General features: G+C 34.3%; 1 protein-coding gene across 3 annotated transcripts in view; it reads left to right on the top strand.

The window, feature by feature from the left end:
• The window catches only part of MSRB3 (methionine sulfoxide reductase B3), a 183,385-nt gene that overhangs the window by 46,625 nt on the left and 123,907 nt on the right, over positions 1-12,853 (top strand). The window lies entirely within an intron of this gene.

Here is a 12,853-nt window from a genome sequence, read left to right as displayed (position 1 = left end):
GTATTGATATCATTAGCACATAGGTGCATTGTGAAAACTTAAACAAAAGCATGTTAAAAATATTCAGTTAAGAACACATGGATTTACAAGCCACAAATTTTTTCTGCTTATATTATGTTCAAACAATATTTGTGGAGTGCAAAACCTTTTTCCATTTTCAACAGGCTTCCAACTTCCTTCTGCTTGAACATCTCATCGAAATTGTCTTTCATGTGTAGACTTTCTATAAACTAAAACACGTTTTCATAAATTAACTTATCTTGTATCCAAATAGCTGATTTAACAGTAATTTATGGTTTTATATATAGCTAAATTTTCTTCAGCAGACCACCCAAGAATTAAAGAAAATTTCACATTTTGTTTTGCTATGTTTTGAATTTTTATAGAATCTTGAAAATGTTATTAATTTAACATGTTGACTGTTAAGCATGAGTCCTTTCTTGCATGAATGAAAATATTTTTGGAAGCTAAGAAAAATTATATTTAAAATGTTGATGAGTACTTGGATACAGCTATATTCTTTACTAAAACAAAGTACTTTAATAACTCTGTGATATAATAAAGTATTAGTTAATGTTGAAAAATTGCTGTACAGCATCTAATTATTAGATGAGTTTTAAAAATCATTTGTGCATGAGGCTAAATTGCTATAGAACAATAAATGCATATGTATGAATAAGGTGTTGGGCATATGGTTTGTTAAATGTGGAATTTGTTAATTTTTTGTTAAATGTAGAATAAATTCTTCACCTACATTAATAATGATAAAATACATAACAAAATCTAGTATCAACAGATAAAATAGGCATGCACACAAAAGAGTTTTAATTTTGTTTGAAAAATTCTCTAATTAACAATGACCACTGAATATGAAATATTTTAAGTTCTGAAAACAAATGATAATTTTACAGTTAGTTTATTGAGACAACACGGACTTTTGGGAATCATATAGGTAGAATTATTAGATGTTTATCTAAAATTTACCTAACAGGTCATAGAAGGATTTATTAAAACAAGCCATCTTTTGCTTTCAGCAAATACGTGTTTAATGAAGAATGGGATGTGAATGACAGTTCACCAGGAGTTACTAATATGTGGCTAGGTACTTGATGAATTTTTGTCAGTCTTTTCTAGTTTATAGCTTCATCCTAAACATTTTATTTAGAGATTGAATCTCTCATGTCTGCTTCTGCTAGATACATATATATATTTTTTTGTGAGTTAAGTTTTATTTGGGGCAAAATGAGACCTGCAGCCTGGGAGGTGGCATCTCAGAGAGCTCTGAGAGACTGCTCCTAGATATATTTTAATTTAAAATGCTTTGAATAGATTTTATTGAGATGCAGTGGCAAATTATCTAAATTTTTGTGCCTTTGCATTTGAAATCAACCCTTTGAAATTTTTTTTGTTTTTAACTTTTTATTTTTACTTTATTTTACTTTATAATACTGTATTGGTTTTGCCATACATTGACATGAATCCACCACGGGTGTACATTTTAAAATCCCCATTTATTTGAATTCTCTTGGTTTCTCTCTCTCTCTCTCTCTCTTTTTTTTACATTTATATTTACATTTATATTTGCAATTGTATTAGTCACTTTAGAATGGATATTATAAAAATTACCATGAAATGACAAAGATATTAGTTTTTTAAGTGACTTTTAAGAGATATACATTTATAGAATTTAAATTTACTCGGTTACTACTATGGTAAGCATTTCCTTCAACAGTAGATATATTTATTGTAGTCAACCGCATAATTGCAAAATAAGAATGTACTGCTAATCTAACTTGCTAGATTACTTAAATTTTAAGCAAGCAAATAAACCCCCAAATTTTATAGCTATAGTTTTTAAGATTTAGTTTTGTTACAGAAATGCTTAGTGGCTCACAGAATGGTACAGCTGTTCATAGTATATTCCATTTTGATCAATATTTCTTATGCAAATTTTAGATACCATCACAGCAAGTTTCGGAGTTTGCTATCCTGTTTTTGGTATCGATGAAGAATGAGTTTGGAAGCATAATCTACATTTACTAGTTTGTTTTTACCACCAACTTGCCTTCTGGCCCCAGAATCTGTTTTGTAACTTTTATTCCTATTCCTCATCTGTAAACTTAGAACGAAATACATTCTTGTCAAATTGTTCACAATTAGATATTACCCTCAAGTGTTAACATTACTTGACATTTCCCAGAAATTCATTCTGTTCAACTTTAATCCCTGGCCGTAAGGGAGAATACACTGGAAAAATATAAAAAGGCAGAGGTGGGACATCAAATAAGTCTGGGAAAGTTGATAGGTTTGATCATCAAAATCTATTTCTATTACAGGAAAACTTATGGTTCCTGCATAGTAAGCTCTGGCAAGGTAGAGATTTTTTTGATTGTTTAATTCACTATGCCGTTTTAGCAACTAGACTTCTGACATCTGTCACTTATTGAATAGGTACTCAGTAAATATTTGTTGAATGAATGGATGGTGATGAATAAGTAGCATCATCTTATGTATCCAAATAATGCCACATAGTAAGTAATGTGAGCTCTGTTTTTAAGGAATATACATTCTTGGGAAGATGGCTGGCTACTTTGGGTTCAAATTTTGTTATCTATAGAATAAAGGGAGTTAAATACTTCATGTTTTTATGATTCTATATAAACATTTCCTCCTTTGCTTTACTACTGAAGGAAGGAGTAGAAGAAATAAGAAAAGCGTTGTGCATCTTTCTGCTCAGAATGGCTGATGAACTTCTTGGATTAGGATTTGAAGCAGTGAGAGTTCTGGAGGATATTGAAGGAATGCAGGAGATGGAGTTATAATTAGCAGGAGACTCTAGGAGAAGAGGGTAGCGGTGTGGAGAGTGGGAAAAACTGTGGGCACGTAGGTTAGTGAGAGATGGGCATGTTAATGTACAACAGAGCTCTGGTTCAAGAGAGGAATATAATGAATGAATAGATTAAAGGAGGAAAGCTGCAGACAGGAGCTCGCTCTCATTAGCCAAGCGTGTGACCAGGTCATGCAACATCTTTGGGCCTTGGTTTTCTTCCTCACAAGGGCTTTGGACTAGAAGTTTATCAATTCCCAAATTATGAACACTTGTTCTACTAATAGCCTATAAAACGGATTCCATCCTCATGTGGAGAAACTGCATGCTGCCACATCTAAGATGACTTGTGTTCACATTTCACCATCTTGGTAATGAGGATGCAACATACAAATCATTTTGATAAGGAAGTATTGCTCTGGTTTGATTGACAATTCTTTTCCACCTTTCTAGTGGAGCATAAAATAATGGTGTGTCAAAATACCACATATTCAATAATGGACATTGGCATAAGAAAGTCTGGACGAACTCTTCATTTAAAGCCCATGTAACCTAGATTTTCCTAATCTGGTTTGACTGTGGAAACTTCTCTCACCCTCCAACAGGAACTACCTGTAAGCATTTTTTTTCCAGAGCCAGTGTTTCACATGATATGTTTTGCAGAATGCTGGATTAAGTAATCTCAGAGTCTTAAATTCAGATAATTAATGGAATATTAGTCATAATAAAAGACTTGAGAGTGGAACTCTAGAGAGGTAATAAAAGATTCAGAGTAGTAATTTAAAAATTTAGTCCATTATTTTTAAAAAATTTCATTCGTTTATTGAGCAAATATTATTGCAGATTTTAAACTAAGAAACAGCCAGAGCTGTCATTTAGAAAACATCTTTAGGAAGAAAATTTAAATAGCAATAATTAAAATGGAGAGTTGAATAAATATTTAAATACAACATGCATTTATTTAGTACTTACTCTTCTCTGGGCACAGTGTAAGGTTCTGGGGATGCAAAGATTATTGAAATTATCCCCCTGTCCCTTAAGGAGATATTGAATAATTCAGAAGAAGTCTTATGCCTTTAATGCCTTTACTTAAGTTATCTGGCTGATAAAGAAAACTGTAAATTTTTTGACTTTTTTTTTCTCCAGAATCTCTTAGATTTTTCTGGACTGTATACATGTATAGCTAGACTCAGATTTAGCTGTTCATTGAGTGACAATTGCAGACTTATCTGTCTATTGAGCTTAATTAATTTAGATTTTAAATTTGATTTGGGCGATAATGTAATTTTAGACATTTACAAAGCTGAGCTCTTAGACAATGTAGATTTTAGTTTCTTTGTAAAAAAAAGTATACTTGATGTTACATGGAAATAAAATTCTGCATGGTAATCTAAGAGAAGGCTCCTTTCCATCGTTTTTGTGGGTGGTTACCTCTCATCTTCCCCTTTCAGTCTTTGCTCCCAAGACGGTAAGGGAGGATGAGAGAGAGAACTATTTTTTGCAAGTCTTTTTGATTGCATGTGAAATGTAGAATGGAAATGAGTCTGTCTGTTTTTAATTTTTTTTTCTATACTGGCTATGATGTTCTACTGAAGACCCATACTGGAAAAAAATATTAAAACCAGGGAACGCTAACTTTGTCAGATGTTTCACTTGCAATCAGCTAGACTTGAAGTTAAGTAACTTTCTCTTCCATTATTGTCACTTGATGATGGCAGTGCCTTTAAAAATCCTCTTTTTACTCAGATGCTTTGTAAGTAAGAAAATGCTTTCTGGATCAACACATGTTTGAAATATTTCCCTGAACTCTAGTCTTCACGGTCCACGTTAATACAAAAGTCATTGCTCTTGGTGTTGGCATTACATTTGGAAGAATTGATAAGTACTCTTTAGTTCATTTTAATACACTTAGAGAACAGTGATAAAATGATTACTACACATGAATTCAACAATTAAAACTTTGTAACCTGCAAGTAAAGATAGAAATGTAAAATGTGGTTTGTATTTTACAGAGTTCATTCAGGTTAATGTATCATCGGATAAATGTAGTGGTAAAGCTCTCCATTGTCTCCTCTCAGGAAAATCATGCAGTCTTACAGATTATTTACTATTAAAGGCTAGAATTTGAAATCATTTAATAGACTTTAGATGTTGTGGGAGGTGCATTTACTCCTATTGACTTGCAGTGAGAAAACACTGACATATTTCCCTTTTAATTTTAAAACTGACTCATTTCTCTGCTGCCCAATTTTTCCTCTTCCAAATCAGAATATACATTTTATTCTGGCTATTTTACTTTGTTAAATTAGCTAATCCCACTGACATGAAAGACTCTGATTACCATCTTGACATTGTATGTATTTGATCACACTACATTTATCAGCTTGTTTACATAGAGTTCTCTTCCCTATTTGAATCTCCTGTGGCCCGCTGACCCTGTAGATGCTGTTTCTACAAATAATGTGAGTTTTCTATATCCCAGTTATAATCGGACCTAGTCAATGTTGGTGGGCAAAGTTTAACTATTAATGTCTTCTTTGTTAAGTCTCTTGACACAAAACTTTACATATATTTTTCCTATAAGACTGCACATTGTATTGATTGTTTTTCTTATCTTTACTGCTACAGTATGTGTTCCCCTAGGGGCAGCAACCTTGACTTACTCATTTTTAATTTTCCAGTGCTCATCACAGTTCTTACTTCACTGTAGATGTTTAATAAATAGTTTCAGAAAGTATGAATTAATATTAGGCTCAACAGTTTGTGTGTTCAAAGAATTTATAATCTGGGAAAATAAAGCAGAAACAACTGAAGATATTTGAGAATAATTGCAAAATATTATATTAGCTCATGTAAATAGTACCCTGCGGAGTAAATACATGAGTACTGAGGATATTCAGATGGAAGATCAGAGTAGGGATGAATTTATAGGGATATGTAGACTTGGAAGGAAAACTTCCTTGAAAATATTTTCTTAGTTTATCTATTCAAACCTTCAGTATGGAAACCAGAAGACCAATTTTATCATTCAACTATGCACCACTAAAACATATGGTCTTGTTTAATTCAAGAAGTTTAAAATGCTGTGTTGCCTTGGCATGCTTATAATGTCCATTGATGTTAATTAGAACTCTGTGCATGCATCAGTAGAACAGAGCTGAAACTGATCTGTAGAACCGTCTTATGTGAAGTATAATAGAAAAACAGCAAGAAGGCATGAAATGCGATTATTACTATGAGAAATAAAGATATGGCTTTTCTCACATATAAAAAAGAAAAAGATCTTTACCTTCTGATTCCTATGACCTAGAGAGTTTTTTTGTTTTCTTTGTGTTATATTTAGGACATGGCAGACCGACAAAATTAAACTGAACCTGAGTGTAAAAATTAAGAATGTTTTTAAAAAATGAAAACTAAGTCAAGGTCCTAATTTTATACTTTCTTTAGTTATGGATGTTTCCTGCTACCACCTACAAGAATACTTCGAAGGGGAGACTTATTGAAATGTTTCCAAAGGGTAAATGTTTGGCCAAAGGATTTTGTTCTCTAGGCCTGTCAAAAATTCATCACCAAAGAACATCCACTGAGTATCTTGCACATGAGTCCAGGTTGAGAGTGATGATCGATAGTCTGAAAGGGATGACATTAAATACACAGAGCAAACTAGCAGAGGCTGCACTCTGATTCTGTGTTCAGCATTCAACCAAATACTCTCTGAGAGCTATTTTGAGTATAGCATTTGGCTAAAAGGATTTCACTTCGCTAAAAGGAAGAAAGAAAGGTCATGTCAGACAATGTCTGTCCTAAAATATTGCAATTGTAAATTTCCAGATATAAAAGTATATTCTTTTTGTTGTTTCTTATTCATATTTTGGCCACCTGATGTGAAGAAATGACTCATTTGAAAAGACCCTGATGCTGGGAAAGATTGAAGGCGGGAGGAGAAGGGGATGACAGAGGGTGAGATGGTTGGATGACATCAGCAACTCAATGGACATGAGTTTGAGTAAACTCTGGGAGTTAGTGATAGACAGGGAAGCCTGGCGTGCTGCAGTCCATGGGATCGCAAAGAGTTGGACACGACTGAGCAGTTGAACTAACTATCTACACTATTCATATTCAAGTTTTAGTATTTGCATTGTAGTTACTTGTCTCCATCTCTACCACTGGAATAGGAACTTTTTAGTGTATTCACCTCTTACATATCTTACAGATAGTGAGGGACAGGGAGGCCTGGCATGCTCTAGTCCATGGAGTCACAAAGAGTTGGACATGACTGAGTGAACAACAACAACAATCTCTCACATTGGCTGTTTCCCCCAGGTGTTCAGGAAGCTCTTCCTTCAGAGAGCAGCACAGCCAACTTCTCCTCCTTCAGGGCTGTGCTCAAATGTCACCTCTGTGAGGCTTACCTTGACCATTCTATTTAAGGTTATAGCCCTTACTTCTAGCACTCCCAGTCTTCTTTGCTGTGCTCAGTTTTACCTTTTTTCCCCATCCTGTATACTTATCACCTTCTGAGAGGCTATATAATTTTCTTATTTATTTTCATTGTGTTTTATCTGTTTTCTACCCCTGCTGGGATGGCAGCTCCGTGAAAGGATCTTGATTTTACTCACAGATATGTCTTAAGTACTTAGAATAATGCCAGAATATAGTAGGTGCTAAGGGCTTCCCAGGTGGGGCAGTGGTAAAGAATCTACCTGCCAAGGCAGGAGACACAGTGTCGATCCCTAAGTCGGGAAGATCCTCCGGAGAAGGAAATGGCAACACACTCCAATATTGTTGCCTAGAGAATCCCATGGACAGAGGTATCTGGCGAGCTACAGTCCATAGAGTGGCAAAGAGTCAGATATGACTGAGTGCACATGAGTAGGTGCTCAGTAAGTAATTGTTGAATGAATGAATATTTTACTTAGCCGAGTACTCTGTAAACACTCAACAATTTTGATGACTTAAAAAACCAGTAAGGAAAACGTTGTATCGGTGGTTCTCAAAGTAAGCCCTGCAGCCCTAGTTTCATGGAAACCCCAGATCTGAAGCCAGTGTCATGATGTCTTAGATGGTATGTTCATCTCAGGAATGTTTTTCCTGTATAGGTCTATGCTGAAAGAAAAAAAAAAATCAAAAGAATTGAGCATTCTTTTACAAGCATGGAGCTTTTCTTTCTTGTGTTAGGGATTTTTTTTTTTTTTTAACCCTTTATTAAATTACTAGAATGTAAAACAAAACGCAAGGAAAAATGGTTCATGGTATATAATTTTATATTCTATTGTAAAAATGGGCTAGACTTGGCTTTTATAAATGTACACTTATTTAGAAATTCCTAACATTACTACATCTGGGATAAAAGTTTCTTTAACTTTCCAAAATGACAGACTAGTAACCAACTAAAAATTATAATTTATAGTGAAAATTGAAATAACCATTTTTAAATACAGTGGCAAGATATTTAAACATGAGCTTTACTCAAAGGAAAATAAGGTAGTCTTATCTTCACTTACTACATTGGGAAAATAATAGTTTTATTTTTTTCCAAAATTAAAATTACGGGATCCTAGGACCAAAATTAAAATTATGGGATCTTTAGATTTTGTTTTGTTTTGATTTTTCACACAGAAATATAAGATTTATGTCTTAAAAGTGCCCTAAGATTTAGGTTACAGATTTGATTTACTTCTTAACAAGAATTTAAAAAGCCTTTCAACATTTTATAGACATTGTGAGAATCCCATTTGAACCTTGTCACTGACCCTCTGCTGAAGGAGTGAACCCAGGTAAAACAGACATTAGCTAATAGGTAAATGTTTTTACTTTCTGGATGTACTACAGTGATCATTACTTTCCTCTCTTGTTATTTTTAGTTGTTAGTGATAGTTTTCAAGTTTAAAGTTATCATATAATTTAGGAAGAAAGAAGAAATTTGTAGCTTAATTTTTCCATGGGTTTTGCACTCCAACAGCCTGAGATTTGAGTCAGTATATCTTTTTGCTGTTTGTCCTTAGTAAGTTATAGTATAACCTCTCTGAGCCTCAGTTTCTGTATCTACAGAATGGACATGACATCTACCTCCTGGAATTATTGAGAGGATTAAATGTAGTTATGAGAAAGTGCCTAGAAATATGTCTGCCACAGAGTAGTTACTCAAATTTTAATTTTCTTTTCTTCTTCCAATTCTTGTTTGAATCATTTTAAAAGAGAACTTGTGAGGAAAATACTATCCCAAGAGAATTATTTTAGAAAAACAATTATCAATAAAATATTTTAGAAATGCCTGATCTGGTTATCTTTTAAGTACAGTTTTAACTTCAGAATTCACTGTAATCAAAATGATAATTTAATACTGTATTTGTTTGGACAGTGTTTGTTAACTGCTAATTGTTGTGATTCTCATAGCAGACTTCTGAGGGTAGTAGTGTGTAGAGAGAGACCCATTTGTCTAAGGTCCCATGACTAGGAAGCAGACAGAGGCAGGGAGTGAACTCTGATTCAAGACAATACTAGATTCAAGGCAACAATATGGAACAAGCTTTGATATAAAAAGAGACTTTGGCCATATTTTAGCAAATAAATGCCCTTGGATTGGGTTCAAGGTGGATCTGATATATACCAAACTTACTCCATAAGGAATGATGTTATGATTAGATACCTAGGTAGCAATATTACCCTTTCAGATATGCTTTGTGTTGCCTATGTATATATACACACACTCGTGGCTTCAAAGTACTCTATTAAGCATTTAAATAAAGAGAAAAATCTTTTCCTAACATACTTCTAAGTCAATTTAGGGGTCATTGAACAGATGTCATATAATACTAATGTTAAATTACCCTGTGTAATAAGAAAATTACAGTACCTAAGTGAAGATAGTAAAGGGAAACCATCCAATGAATTATTCTAGAATTTCAAAATGAAATGATTTCTTCAAAATTGACAGTGGCACCACATGACTTTAGAAAAGTGAGTCTGATAGGGAGAAGGAAAATTAGAGACAAAAGTGAAGCCTTTCTGTGTTTATATATGCCAGGTTTTGGTTATGATGCGAGGAGGGCTAATGTAAGAGTATAGCTTTCAACTGTCCAGGAAAGCATATTATTATTAAACTATGTGGCAAGAAATTTATTAAAATTTAGCTAACTTCTCATTGTTTCGTATTAAATCACAATAGTTGTTTCTAGTCCACACACACTTCCTTTTGCTATTAGGCACACTTTAAAAGCCTAATTATTTTGAGAACATAGTATGACCAAAGAATAAAAATGTACAAAGTTTGACAACTTTAAATAAACACTAGCATTTCTTAAAGAACAAACCTCACTTACAGTTAGGAAACAATATTTATATTTAAGGTTGAAAAGCCAGGATGTAGGAAAATTTTGTTAATTTGGAAGATGACCTTTAAGTGCACCAAAACCAAATAATTTGTAGGCTATGACATAGGGCACATTCCTACAAAATTTGTGTGAATACTGCTTTAGTGGTTCTTGAAAGACAAACAAAGAAAGCTGGAATGAAATCTTTACCCCCGCCCCCCGGCCTCAAAATAAGACGGAGCCTAACAAAAGAGTACAGCAGCACGCTTTCAAAGCTTGCCATTAAAACGAGGTCTCTGTGGCACGACTAATGAGATGGTTCATAGCGGAAAACAATCTGTTTTTAAGAATGTTTAGATCAAAAGTAATTTCTAATCTATGAAATAAAGTCTTTTCAATACCCTTCATTCACCAGCAAAGCTTTTATGTTTGTATTATTTACTTCAATCAGATGTTTTCAATTTTACCTTTTCTCCTTGTACAAATACTTGACATGGTTCGTCAATACTGACCAACAGTTTTATTCTTTTTCTTCAGAAAAGAGAGATTTTTTGGAGAGAAGGAGAATGAAAAAGAGAGAAACATCTTTGCCTAAACGATTTGCAAGCATCTGTGCTTTAAGCTACTTTTTATGAACACTCCTTAGTAAATGACTCAAGGTAAAAAAGCAGAAAAGCATCCAATGTTAGGAAATTGCAATCCAATACCATGTAATTTAAACCTGCAGTTGCTTCTCTTGTACTAAATGACATACAGATGGGTAGCTTAGTTCTCTCAACTTTGGGAACACAATTGGTCTTTTTGTATGAATGAACATATATTAACAAAAATATTTTGGACAGAATTGTTTCAGAATTGTTTAACTATACAGAGTTTAATTATCTGTGCCACTGAAAAGAATAATTTTAACCAAGATATTTTTGTCATATTAGGTTTGCAGTTAATGATTTTTTCTGGACGAAATCAACAAAGATACAACCCTTCCAACATATAAAGAAACAGAAACAAGAAACACCTTTTAAGATGTCTGTAGTGAATTGCGCGGAGACTCACCTCTCACAGCCAGTTCTGCTTTCAAGCTGTGGAGAGACTTATTCTGATCAGACAGACGTTTCTCAGGGAAACATTTCTGTCTGTCTCTTAGAAGATATAAAAAGTGTAAGTAGTAGGTATTTAGAGAAAGCCTGGTGTACTATGGGGTCCAGTGAGGTGAGTGACATGGTGGCTATTCATTCCTATGGCTCTCTTCAGGCCAGAGCAGCACCAGCCATGCTTTGTGGAAGGACAGAAGAGGTGCTGTTTGACACCCTACAGGCCTGCTCAAAGGTGTGCTCTTCTGTTTGGCTCAGGTTTACTCTTTTCCTGCCTCCATGTTTTCTCACAGAAAATCAGTCACTGTCCTGGTGGCCCTGATTCTGGAAGCTGATACCCTTCTTCAATCCCAGAGTCAGGGTCAGTGGTTAGTTAAGTTTCTCTTGTTATAATTCCAGTGATCTCATATACTATGACACTAGGTGCCTTAAAGTAAAAGGAGTAGGAAGCATTTTTACTCCTCAATCATATTTTTTTTTAGGTTCCCAAAGAAGTTTTTACTATTCTGGAAGCTTAAGCAAGCTTTCTCTTAGTAACTTTGAAACATGGTAAGAAATTTTTGCACGTAGGGCCATCTGCATGCCTCTTTCACCCTGTGATGCAAAAGCAAAGAAAAGCAACTTTACTGCATTGAGTAAGGGTTGCCATGTCTGTAGTTAAAGGTATCTCTCAGTATTCATGGGGGATTGCAGTTACCAAAATCTGAGGATTCTCAGGTTCCTTATATAAATTGGCATAGTATTTACATATAACCTATGCACATCTTCCTTTATACTTTAAATCATCTTTAGATTGGTTGTAATAATACCTAATACAATGTCAATGCTGTATAAATAGTTGCTTTAGCATGGCAAACTCAAGGTTTGCATTTTGGAACTTTCTGGAATTTTAGGGGGGTGGTGAATATTTTCCATCATGTTTGGTTGAGTTTGTAGTTGTGGAACCTGTGGATACGGAGGACTGCCTGTATTTCTCTTCAGTCATTTGTTCAGGTAAGACAGAATAACACATATAAGCAGGTGTTGTCTGGACATTTTACTGCAGACTATATAAGTTGAAATAAAAGCTAACATTGTTATTAGAATCACATTAAAATTATTTTACCATTGAAATACATTTAATCAGTGAAGTCTTCCTAGGTATACTTTACAAAAGAAAAATGTAGGTCTGTAAATAAAATCCCATTTACTTTTCTTTGTCTTTCCCACCTTTCTTATTTTTCTCACTCTTTTTTTGGAACTTCTTGAAACTATGTTAGTATACTTGCCTTCTCTTGGAGTCTGTTACAAGTTTCTTGCCCATTTAAACACAGTAGGATACAGTCTTGCAAGAGATATTTATTTTAAAGGACTCTTCAGAGCCCAGTGAAGCCTCTTGACAGAATCACTGTGCTGTGCTCATTTGCTTCAGTTTTTCCGACTCTTTGTAACCCTATGGACTGTAGCCCTCCAGGCTTCTCTGTTCATGGAATTTTTCAGGAAGAATACTGGAGTGAGTAGCCCTTCCCTTTTCCAGGGGATATTCCCAACTCAGGGATCGAACTCACGTCTCTTATGTCTCCTGCATTCCAGCAGATTCTTTACCAGCTGAGCCACTGGGGAAACCCCAACAGAATCACAAA

Source organism: Ovis aries, chromosome 3, assembly GCF_016772045.2.
Source record: "Ovis aries strain OAR_USU_Benz2616 breed Rambouillet chromosome 3, ARS-UI_Ramb_v3.0, whole genome shotgun sequence".
Lineage (NCBI taxonomy): Eukaryota > Metazoa > Chordata > Mammalia > Artiodactyla > Bovidae > Ovis > Ovis aries.
Note: the sequence above shows the minus strand (reverse complement) of the source record. Positions and strands in the feature narration are given on the sequence as shown.